At 43.0% G+C, this 12,547-nt stretch overlaps 1 pseudogene; it reads right to left on the bottom strand.

Moving 5' to 3' along the window:
- Positions 1–10,631: 10,631 nt before the first annotated feature.
- LOC139026958 (uncharacterized) lies at positions 10,632–12,446 on the bottom strand (annotated as a pseudogene).
- Positions 12,447–12,547: the final 101 nt, after the last annotated feature.

Genomic DNA, 12,547 nt, shown 5'->3' with positions numbered 1-12,547 from the left:
GAATCGTGTACCAAAATGAAAGAATGGGATAGAGTATGGTGTGTGTGACAGAGCCCTGCTGAAAGTGGTTCAACCAGAAAACTAGTGACTAGAAAGAGACAGCCTGCCACAGGAAACAGTTTGATGCTATTCAAATAGACTCAACTTCCATTTGATTGTAAAAATACATCTACAGTATAGGCCAGGTGTATTCAACTCTTACCGTACGACAGGTTCTCCAACCCTGTTCCTGGAGTTACCCTCCTGTAGGTTTTCAGTCCAGGTGTAACTAACCTGGTTCAGTTTATCAACCACCCTGGTAGAATCAGGTGTGCTAGATTAAGGTTAGAGTGAAAACCTACGGGACGGTTTCTCCCCAGGAACAGTTTTGGAGAGCCCTGGAAAAACGCAGTGGAACTGGCTTTGAGGTCCAGAGTTGAGGGATATAGGCAATAGACCACCATTTACAACCTGGTTTAGAGCATTCTTATTATTCAGTATGTAAACCCAGACACTCCATTTAGATTGATATGTTAAGTTCATATGGTATGTATTATTTGTGTGTCCATCACACATTTCCTATGATATGTAAACCTACAATTCGTATTACATGTTCGATTTGCAAACGTACAATATGTTAGGAATTTGCTAAAATATGATATGTTACAAATTCTAGCTAGGTGGTTAACGTTAGACAGCTTGCCAACGTTAGCTAGGCTAGGGGTTAAGGTTGAGTTTAGGAGTTAGGTTAAAGGATTAAGGCTAGTGTTAGGGAAGGGTTAGCTAACACTGTTAGGGGAAGGTTAGCTAACACTGTTGGGAAGGGTTAGCTAAACTTTAGGGGAAGGGTTAGCTAACACTGTAGGGGAAGGTTAGCTAACACTGTTAGGGAAGGGTTAGCTAACAACTGTTAGGGAAGGGTTAGCTAACACACTGTTAGGGGAAGGGTTAGCTAACACTGTTAGGGGAAAGGGTTAAGCTATAACACTGTTAGGGGAAGGGGTTAGCTAACACTGTTAGGGGAAGGGTTAGCTAACACTGTTAAGGGGAAGGGTTAGCTAAACACTGTTAGGGGAAGGGTTAGCTAACACTGTAGGGAAGGGTTAGCCTAACATGCTAAGTAGACTCAAAGTAGCAAAGTAGTTGAAAAGTTCCTAATTAGCTAAAATGCTGAAGTTGTCTGTGATGAACTCTAACCTTTGGGTTGCTAGAGCTAGATGTTTTCATTATAACCACCCACCCACACTACTTTCGTTTTTGCCTTAAGTAACAGTTTGTCTTATGTAACCAACCAAACATAACATACACACTAAATGGAGTGTCCCGGATTACGTACAGAATAATACGAAATGCTCTGAGACCAGGTTGCCATTTAGGCTAGTCAGGTTACTCTGCTAGAATGTCGGGGGTCTATGTCCTTGAATACCCTCCATAATTACAATTATTGAGGTGAAATGTCAGGATAACTAACACCCATTCCACCTCTCTCGAGCCCCCCAGCTGGAGCCAAACCACAGGAGTTTTTTCTTAAAAAAAGGTGAATTCCATTTTCAATCTACAGTATTTCATTATGAGTAGGTCTAAATCTAGATAAGATCAGTAACTGTAACTTGATAGGACGTGCGAGTCATCGTGAGAACTCATCGGTATCTGTCCATCATGTGACCGATACCCCGGCTCGTGCCTAACTGGCTAGTCTTGGAACTTTTTGGGTTGTGGATGGATACAGTACAATAGCACAAACTGTTGACGCGACTAAATGAAACGAAGCTCTAATGCAAGAACAGGACGAATTGACAACATTAACGATTCAAATATGAATTGCTAATTTTCATCAACAAAAACTCACCTGTCGGTAGGGAAGAGAGGACGAACGCGGCAGTATCAACCTCCCTCATCGTTGATGATTGATCCATTAAACTAATAAATATTATATCGTCCAATTAATTATCTATAAAAAAAAGGAAAGACCTACATTATCCTCCTAAACAGACTCCCCATTGTTCTGTCTGTCTTGTGTTTTGTCTTGAAGACGGCTCCTTCCTTGTCCGACACCCTTCGGGAATTTGGTTTGATGGCTGCGGAGACAGACAGACCCCRCCCCGAAACAGGTGCTGTATGTGACGTAGACAGGTGCTTCCTACCGCAGAATGGGCACAGTTTGAACTAAAATGCCGCTATGAGAATACAGAAGGAAAGGGMCGGTAAATCTGTAATATGTTAATTCATTCGATATTTAAATAATTACTTTATTACATCTATTAATATTCAGCTTTTWAAAAATGTGATTTAGGRTMTKTTTTACACATGACATTGTTAGGCAATAATTTGCCTACAGTGAAATGTTTTTACTTCGTTTGGAATACATTMATTCAAAAGGTTCATTTTTAATGTTAGATGAATATAATTTAAAAGGCAAAGACACTGTAGCCTACAACGGGTGACGTGATCCAGCGGACTGGAGGCCTAGCATGAAACCACTGGATGTTACCAGTAGCCTAGACCCTATGCTGACACAAACGTTGCTGACTTTGTGACGGTTTTAGACGAGGGTGGGAATCAATTCAGTCCACACCATAATACTTGTTAATTCATTTGATTGACATAATCCCATTCTAGCTGTTTGATGACAAACAGTGTAGCAGCCTAACACCTGTAAACTAAGCAACCATTGGCTTAGCATCTCTCTCTCTCCCTCCCCCTCTTTCTCTCTTTCTCTCTCTCCCTGTTTTGTGTCTTATTTGACACTGTCTTGTGTAGACCTCTGAGCAGTGTTTTAGTGCCCTGTGAACATAGTTTCCCAATGGACAAAGCATGCGGCCCCAGAACATTACCATGTGAATGTAAAGCCTATAGAGCCCCACAGGCCTGGGGACAACAGGTCTCAGAGCAGAGCCAGCGGCCCCCTGGTTCCCTCCAGCTGGGGACCGACAGGCTGCTTGTTCAACTCTGAGGAGACAACAGGTCTCAGAACAGAGCCAGCGGCCCCCTGGTCCCCCCCAGCTGGGGACCGACAGGCTGCTTGTTCAACTCTGAGGAGACAACAGGTCTCAGATCAGAGCCAGCGGCCCCCTGGTTCCCCCCAGCTGGGGACCGACAGGCTGCTTGTTTAACTCTGAGGAGACAACAGGTCTCAGAGCAGAGCCAGGTTGTCCCAAAATGGCATCCTATATTCCCTATGTAGTGCACTACTTTTTGGGCTCTGGTCAAAAATAGTTTACTATGTAGGGAATAGGGTGCCATTTGCCCCAGTAAAAAGTAGTGCACTACATATGAAATAGAGTGCAATTTGTCCTGATCAAAAGTTGTACACTATATATGAAACAGAGTGCAATTGTCCTGGTCAAAAGTAGTACACTATATATGAAACAGAGTGCAATTGTCCTGGTCAAAAGTAGTACACTATATATGAAATAGAGTGCAATTTGCCCCAGTAAAAAGTAGTGCACTATACAGGGAATAGGTTGCCATTTGCCCTGGTCAAAAGTAGTGCACTATTTAGGAAATAGAGTGCAATTTGCCCCAATAAAAAGTAGTGCACTATACAGGGAATAGGTTGCCATTTCCCCTGGTCAAAAGTAGTGCACTATAAAGGAAGTAGGGTGCCATTTGAGACGCACTCTCTGTCTCTCACCCAGGCCAACCAACCACTCTCACTACACCACTTGGTAGTACTCATAGACAATGTCCACAAATGGAAGTGTGTGTGTGTGTGTGTGTGTGTTTGTGCGTGCGTGCGTGCATGCTTGCAAACGTCTGTGTCTCTGTCTGTGTAGGTCAGGTATGTGGATCTAGGAATTCCTTAACAGATTGTTTCGCTCCCATGAGCACACCCACACTACTCTGCACCTGCCCAGCTTTACCACCAGTGGTTTCCTGCTATTGTACTCTCATCCACAGAGGATGACAACAGATACTCTCTTTCCTGCTCAGTCCTCAGTTGTATCCTGTCCTGGGTTTCCAATGTGGACAGATGTTATTATGTGTATTGGGAAAAAAACTCAGAGCGGTTTGACTTCTTGGGCCAGTTTCCCGGAACCAGTTTGGGCTTAGTCCTAGACTAAAAGCATGCTGCTTCTGTGTCCGGGAACCAGACCCTTGTGTGTTATGGGTGCATCTGACTAGTTGTTATTATCTAGCTGACATAGTTGTTATTATCTATCTGACATAGTTGTTATTATCTGACAGAGTTTTGTTATCTAGCTGACATAGTTGTTAGTTATCTATCTGACATAGTTGTTATTATCTGACATAGTTGTTGTTATCTATCTGACATAGTTGTTATTATGTTGTTATCAATCTGACATAGTTGTTATTATCTATCTGACATAGTTGTATTATCTATCTGACATAGTTGTTGTTATCTATCTGACATAGTTGTTATTATCTATCTGACATAGTTGTTATTATCTATCTAATAGTTTGTTATTACTATCTGACATATTGTTATTATCTATCTGACATAGTTGTTTATTATCTGACATATTGTTGTTATCTAGCTGACTATTATTTGTTATTATCTAATTTTCTGACATAGTTGTTATTATCTATCTGACATAGTTGTTATTATCTATCTGACAAGTTGTTATTATCTTATCTGACATATTTTTATTATCTATCTGACAAGAGTTTTATTATCTGACATAGTTGTTGTTATCTATTGCAAGTTGTTGTTATCTATCTGACATAGTTGTTATTATCTAGCTGACAGAGTTGTATTATCTATCTGACATAGTTGTTATTATCTTTGACATAGTTGTTATTATCTATCTGACATATTTGTATATCTATCTGACATAGTTTGTTATCTATCTGACATAGTTGTTGTTATCTATCTGACATTTGTTGTTATCTATCTGACATAATTGTATTGTATCTATCTGACATAGTTGTTATTATCTATCTGACATAGTTATTATCTATCTGACATAGTTGTTATTATCTGACATATTTGTTGTTATCTAGCTGACATATTTGTTATTATCTATCTGACATAGTTGTTATTATCTATCTGAATAGTTGTTTATTATCTATCTGACAGAGTTTATTTATCTATCTGACAGAGTTGTTATTATCTGACATAGTGTTGCTATCGAAGTTAGTTGTTTATCTAGTTGACAGAGTTGTTGTTATCTATCTGACATAGTTGTTATTATCTAGCTGACGATTGTATTATCTGTCTGACATAGTTGTTATTATCTATCTGACATAGTTGTTATTATCTATCTGACATATTGTTGTTATCTATCTGACATAGTTGTTGTTATCTATCTGACATTTGTTGTTATCTATCTGAATAATTGTTATTATCTATCTGACATAGTTGTTATTATCTATCTGACATAGTTGTTATTATTGTTGTTATCTATCTGACATAGTTGTTATTATCTATCTGACAGAGTTGTTATTATCTATCTGACATATTTGTTGTTATCTATCTGACATAGTTGTTATTTCATTCTGAACATAGTTGTTATTATCTATCTGACATAGTTGTTATTATCTAGTTGACAGACGTTGTTGTATCTATCTGACATAGTTGTTATTATCTATCTGACATAGTTGTTATTATCTAGTTGACAGAGTTGTTGTTATCTATCTGACATATTGTTATTAATCTACTGACATAGTTGTTGTTATCTAGTTGACAGAGTTGTTATTATCTGACAGAGTTGTTGTTATCTAGTTGACAGAGTTTATTATCTGACAGAGTTGTTGTTATCCTCTCAGAGAAGTGATGTCATCAGCTCCTCTCAGGCTAGCGTGTGTGTAAGCTCTGAGGCTCTCAGGCCTAGGAATGAGTTGCTCAACCACATTCCTCACATACAACCCTGAGCTGAGTGGTTAGCCCCTCCCCAACCTCCCAACCCCAAGCCACATCATGAGTCGCCGGGCGGAAAACAGCCAGCRCCTCAGACACAACAGAACAATTAACTGACCCACTTATATTAAGACTTTCTAGAGCATTCATATAGTCTTCATAAGAACTACATTGTTGATTCACAAATAGTTTATAAGACATACCACAGTTTACAAGACATACTTTAATACAATGATTTATAAGACATACTTTACTACCATAAAGACGTAACACTTAAAGGGGGACAAAAGGTCCTTATAAACTGAATGAAGGACAGTGGAGAAGATGTGTAGATTAAGTAGACTTTATTGAATGAGATTGAAGCTGTCTGGTCAACAGTGTTTGAGGTAAATGCTGTGGTTAAACTGCATCTCTGGAGTTAAATAATAAATAGTTCATTAGGCATTAGTTTGTAATGGACGGTAAGTGTTATTGCAAAAAGCCCCAGTTATGGTACAAGTTATTATAACAAGGTAACCTAAAGGAGAAATACAACTAAAGTGTGTGTGTTTAGTGTTCACCAACATGCACTTTCCAAGATACTCTGTGTGTGTGTGTGTGTGTGTGTGTGTGTGTGTGTGTGTGTGTGTGTGTGTGTGTGATTACCAGATCTCTTAGAGTAACAGTCAGTACGTGATGATCATAAATAGACAAAGCCATTGTTGCCTGTCGCCTATGACTTAAACTCAGTGAAACAACGTCTCATTGACAGACAGGGAGCTGGGCTGTGAAACAACCGTCTCATTGACAGACTGTAACACAGGAAATGTAACACAGGAACACAATGACATAGAAAGAAAATAACATAGAAAAGCACAAACGCCATGAACAATAAATACACTGAAAGAAGTGGAAAAAACAACACTAAACATGAACAATTGTAACGAATCCTTCTACAAGTTTTGCAAGCGTAAGAAAGAGAAAGCTGTGGTAAGTTAATTGACACCATAGTTTGCAATGAAGGCTTGTGTTGTGTTGTGTGCGTGTGCGTGTTTGTGTGTGTGTGTGTGTGTGGGGTGTGGTGTGGTTGTGTGTGGTGTGTGTTTGTGTGTGTGTGTGGTGTGTGTGCTAATGAGTGGAGATAAAGTTGTGTGTTTAGCAGTTTACACAACATTGATAAGAAAACTAAACACACCTTGGTTATCTTAAACACACACAGACATACACACAAGCGCTTTCAGTTACACTTGCACAATCATTTACTGCATTGTAATCACACCATGACAGCAGAGTTGATAAACTACGTATAAAACTATTATAAACCAAATACAGTCTTCGAAGGATAGATGGCACATAATCACAACCCAGTACATTTACGTCATTTAGCAGACGCTCTTATCCAGAGCGACTTACAGGAGCAATTAGGGTTAAGTGCCTTGCTCAAGGCACATGACAGATTTCTTTTCACCTAGTCGGCTCGAGATTTACCACCGACCTTTTGGTTACTGGCCAACGCTCTTAACCGCTAGGCTACCTGCGTCCCTAAAGTTCCAGTTTCTCTCACTAGCGCTGTTATAGTATCTCTAGTCCAAACCTACTGGGTATAACAACACATTGTATCATTGCATTAAACACAATGATTAAGAAACACTGTGTCCTCTATCCACAGAGTCAAGGCCAATAGGTGCTTTACAATGCACTGAAAAACACAATGGTATGGGATCCACACCATTCACACAACAGAATCCAAACTGTGTCTCAACGCCGGCCTTCGACCGTGACTGGGCAGTGGTGGTGGTGCAGGCAGTGGCAGAAACTCCAGAGTGACATCATCATTCAGCGACTTCACAGAGAGAGCGTGCACTGTGTAGAGGTGCAGTGACAGAAACTCCGGATGACATCGTCATTCAGTGTGTGTTGTTAGTGAGAGAGAAGAATAGAATAGACAGGGAGATGGAGAAACTATTCACTCTCACACACAAAAGAGCAGACAGGAATAAGCACCATACTTTGTCTCACACACACACCAATACACATACACACCAATACACACATTCACCAATACACACACACACACAGTGCTATTTGTCCTGTGCATCCAGAGGTCTTTGTCCCAGCTCTGAACATTACTCTTCTCTTAGGTCATGGTGATCGATGTGTATCTGAAGCCTGATCAGACTGTCCCAAGTCCTGTGCCATGGTCAGTCCAGTGGATGTACTGCCTGTCACTCAGAGGTAGCCATTCCCTCTGCCTGTGATGCAAGGTCACTGACCTCTCCATGGTTTCTCTGCTTGCCCAGTGTGGTCTGAGAACCTCTCCTCTCTCCTCCCCAGTGTGGGTGATGGGGGGTAAGGATGATCCCAGTTGGGTGATGGGGGTAGAGGATGATCCCCAGTGTGGGTGATGGGGGGTAGAGGATGATCCCCAGTGTGTGATGGGTAGAGGATATCCCAGGTCTTTCCTAGTGTCTGTATGTTTCCTCTCCAGGCATCAAACTATGAGAGAGTCTCTGCTAAGAAGAGTGCTCTGTTAAAAGAAAACAGCAAGAGAGCTTCACGTTTAGTCACGTGTGTGCAGAGTGATGGAAGCTGTGCTTGTGTTTCATTTAGCCCAGTTTAACAGTGAAAAGACCCTGCTCGTCTCAGCCAAGCTCTGTTAGGTAGTTGCTGAGGACAGCAAGCCAAGCTCTGTTAGTTAGTTGGCTGAGGGACAGCAAGCCAACTCTGTTAGTTAGTTGGCTGAGGACAGCAAGCCAAGCTCTGTTAGTTAGTTGGCTGAGGGACAGCAAGCCAAGCTCTTTAGTTAGTTGGCTGAGGGACAGCAACCAAGCTTGTAGTTAGTTGGCTGAGGACAGCAAGCCAAGCTCTGTTAGTTAGTTGGCTGAGGGACAGCAAGCCAAGCTCTGTTAGTTAGTTGGCTGAGGACAGCAAGCCAAGCTCTGTTAGTTAGTGGCTGAGGACAGCAAGCCAAGCTCTGTAGTTAGTTGCTGAGGGACAGCAAGCCAAGCTCTGTTAGTTAGTTGGCTGAGGACAGCAAGCCAAGCTCTGTTAGTTAGTTGGCTGAGGGACAGCAAGCCAAGCTCTGTTAGTTAGTTGGCTGAGGACAGCAAGCCAAGCTCTGTTAGTTAGTTGGCTGAGGGCAGCAAGCCAAGCCTTGTAGTTAGTTGCTGAGGACAGCAAGCCAAGTTCTGTAGTTAGTTGCTGAGGACAGCAAGCCAAGCTCAGTTAGTGGCTGAGGGACAGCAAGCCAAGTTCTGTTAGTTAGTTGGCTGAGGGACAGCAAGCCAAGCTCTGTTAGTTAGTTGGCTGAGGACAGCAAGCCAAGCTCTGTTAGTTAGTTGGCTGAGGGACAGCAACCAAGCTTGTTAGTTAGTTGGCTGAGGGACAGCAAGCCAAGCTCTGTAGTTAGTTGGCTGAGGACAGCAAGCCAAGCTCTGTTAGTTAGTTGGCTGAGGACAGCAAGCCAAGCTCTGTAGTTAGTTGGCTGAGGGACAGCAAGCCAAGCTCTGTCAGTTAGTTGGCTAGGACAGCAAGCCAAGCTCTGTTATTAGTTGGCTAGGACAGCAAGCCAAGCTCTTGTAGTAGTTGCTGAGGACAGCAAGCCAAGCTTGTTAGTTAGTTGGCTGAGGACAGCAAGCCAAGCTCTGTTAGTTAGTTGGCTGAGGACAGCAAGCCAAGCTCTGTTAGTTAGTTGGCTGAGGGCAAGCAAGCCAAGCTCTGTTAGTTAGTTGGCTGAGGGGACAGCAAGCCAAGCTCTGTAGTTAGTTGGCTGAGGGACAGCAAGCCAAGCTCTGTTAGTTAGTTGGCTGAGGACCAGCAAGCAGGCAGAATAAGAAGGATAAGTGAGGTCAGTTCTGGGTCACAAAGGTTACAAAGAGATTTCACCTGGCTCTGCCATTTCAACTGAGGTAAAAAAATCTGATAGGCTGAACACAACGCTGAATTAGCCAAAGAGTGGTTAGTAGTTAGTGTTGTATGGTAGTAGTAGTAGTAGAGTAGTAATAGCAGTAGTTAGTAGTAGTAGTAGTAGTAGTAGTAGTAGTAGTAGTTATAGTGTAGTGTATGGTAGTGTAGTAGTAGTAGTAATAGCATGGTAGTAGTAGTATATAGTAGTAGTAGTAGATGTAGTAGTAGTAGTAGTAGTAGTAGTAGTAGTAGTGGGTAGTGTATGTACTAGTAGTAGTAATGCAGTGTTTAATGTAGTAGTGGTAGTAGTAGTATAGAGTATAGTAGATAGTGTAGTTATGTCAGTATAGTATAGCAGTGTAGTAGTATGTTAGTAGTAGGTAGAGTAGTAGTAGTAGTAGTAGTAGTAGTAGTAGTAGTAGTTCAAGATGTTAAGTTGAACAAATTGATATCTAATCACCTGTGCCTTTTAATTGTAACTGATTACAGACAAATGGAGTTAGAGCCATAAAGTCCATATCAACACAGTTGTAAACCATTAGATTAGAAAAACAAACAGTGAATAAGATGTTGTTGCAGAATTGAACGATAGAAAAGCAAAGTGTTCAGGTTCAGATCTTGACGATAGTTTTCCTGCTTTTCTTATATGGTTGATTCTGCGTATCTCTCTGCTAAGAGGCACAGGTGCAATAACGTCTAAAACGGATTCCTTTCTTCACCTGAGTCACAGTATATCTGTTAAGGTGAGCCTCCATACCTGAGAAAGATGGGCATAAGCTTATCGCTTGTCTTACCTTAAAGGGATACTTTGGGATTTTGTCAATGAAGCCTTTTATCTACTTCCCCAGTCAGATTAACTCATGGATACCAATTTTATGTCTCTGCATTCAGTCGTTTTGCAAACCAATGCTAAACTAGCATACTAGCAGTTACCATAGTCTCCAGTCATTGCGCTAACGCTAGTTAGCAATTGCGCTAACACTAGTTAGCATCTTCCTTCAAACTGCACGCAGAGACATAAAAATGGTATCCACAAGTTAATCTTACTCTGGGGAAGTAGATAAGGCTTCGTTGACAAAACCCTGAAGTATCCCTTTAAGCACTTAGCTACAGTACTGTATGAGCATAGGGATATCTTTGCCCTAAATAAGTAGTCTCAACTATAGTACAGTATCTCTTCAGTATATTTCTACTGTGGATGAAGTGGACCCATACTGGGTGTACCCTAAATGTAGCTCACCACTTTCCGGGCTTATCCCGCTCCTCTCCGCTCTCCTGCTGTAGGGTATGGGCGTGGCTAGGTGGAGCCTCCGTTGGAGGGCGGGAAGATTGGTGGAGCCTCCGTTGGAGGGGAGGGCGCTCAGCGGCTCTGAACCGCTCTAACGCAGTCTGCAGGACGGGTAGAGAGTCTTCTCCCCGTGAGTCTAATACCAACTCCACCTCCCTGTTGCTAGGCCAACGGCTATGGTGACGCTCGCCGCCACTGCGCTGCTCTTCTTAGAGCCCTTAGAACCCTTAGAGGGTGTGTCTGAGGGCGTGTCCTCTTCGCTGCGCCCCCCTCCCCTGCGCCCTATCACCCCCACTGTCACTGGCCCCACCCGTCTGGTCTTGCGCTCCAAAAGAGTGCTCAGGAGTTCGTCATCGTAGTCCCGCCCCCGGGGCTCTGCGAGGAGGGGAGGAGGGCGGGGGTTTAGGGGACGCTGCTCCAGCTCGTTGTCCCACGCCCGTCTCTTCTTGGGCGAGGTGGCGGACTGCGTTTTGCGTCTCCCTGACGATCTCCATGACAATCCTCTTGCATCTCGTTCTCGCCAAGTCTCCTGCGCGTCATCGCGATCCCTTTTTCACGGTAACCACGTTTCGTCGTCTTGTCCCGGTAAGAAGGCGGATAGTATTCCGATCGTCGATCCCTATCCCGGTCACCTTTCTCGTTCACGCAGCTCCAGTCTCTCGTACTCCTGGTCGTGTCTCTGATGTCCCTGACGGTGAGCTCCTCCCTGGCCTCTCTGTCTGTTAGCACTGGGCAAACTCCTCCAGCTCATCCAGAGAGCCTGACTTCCCACCCAGGAGGAAGGCCTTACGCTGCAGGTGCTCCGAACGAGGTTCCACCTGGACATAACATCACATTAGGAACTTAGAACATGCAGAAACACACACACACAACACACACACACACAACACACACACACACACACACACACACACACACACACACACACACACACACACACACACACACACACACACACACACACACACACACACACAACCCTATGAAGACACACACACACAACCCTATGAAGACACACACACAACCCTATGAAGACACACACACAACCCCCACTCCCCTCCACACACACACAGTCTAAAGGCGTTTCTGGCGACCGCTTTTTTATTATGATGATGGTCCTCCTCAATGCTGCGGTTGCGGCGTGCTGGTAGCGTGTGGAGCGACGGTCTGAGAGGAGGACGAGGATGATGGAGGTCAGGATGTCTTCAAGTCACGGTCGTGATCAGGGATGCTGGCAGGGCCTTCTTCTGTATCTGGCGGTAGGACTGACGGAAACTCCCTGTATCCATCTCATGAAGAGAACTGAGCTCTGAGATACTGCAGGCTGAGAAGAGGAGAGGGAAGGAGGGTGGAGACATGAGTACGTTTGTATTTACATACTATGAATCACAGTGTTAGTATCACAGTGACTAGGCCTAAGATAAGATGCAAGTTGAATGAAGCATCCAGTGGACATGCACAAAACATAGAGAAGAAGAGGAATCCGATAGAAAAACCTCTAAAACAGACACATTACAATAGGCTTTCTTTTACAGACTGTCTTTGACACACAAGGACAACACATCCAATCGGAG

This window comes from Salvelinus sp. IW2-2015, unplaced genomic scaffold (assembly GCF_002910315.2).
Source record: "Salvelinus sp. IW2-2015 unplaced genomic scaffold, ASM291031v2 Un_scaffold6471, whole genome shotgun sequence".
In the NCBI taxonomy this organism is placed as follows: domain Eukaryota; kingdom Metazoa; phylum Chordata; class Actinopteri; order Salmoniformes; family Salmonidae; genus Salvelinus; species Salvelinus sp. IW2-2015.
The sequence above is the reverse complement of the archived record's forward strand: the minus strand, read 5'-3'. Positions and strand labels throughout refer to the sequence as shown.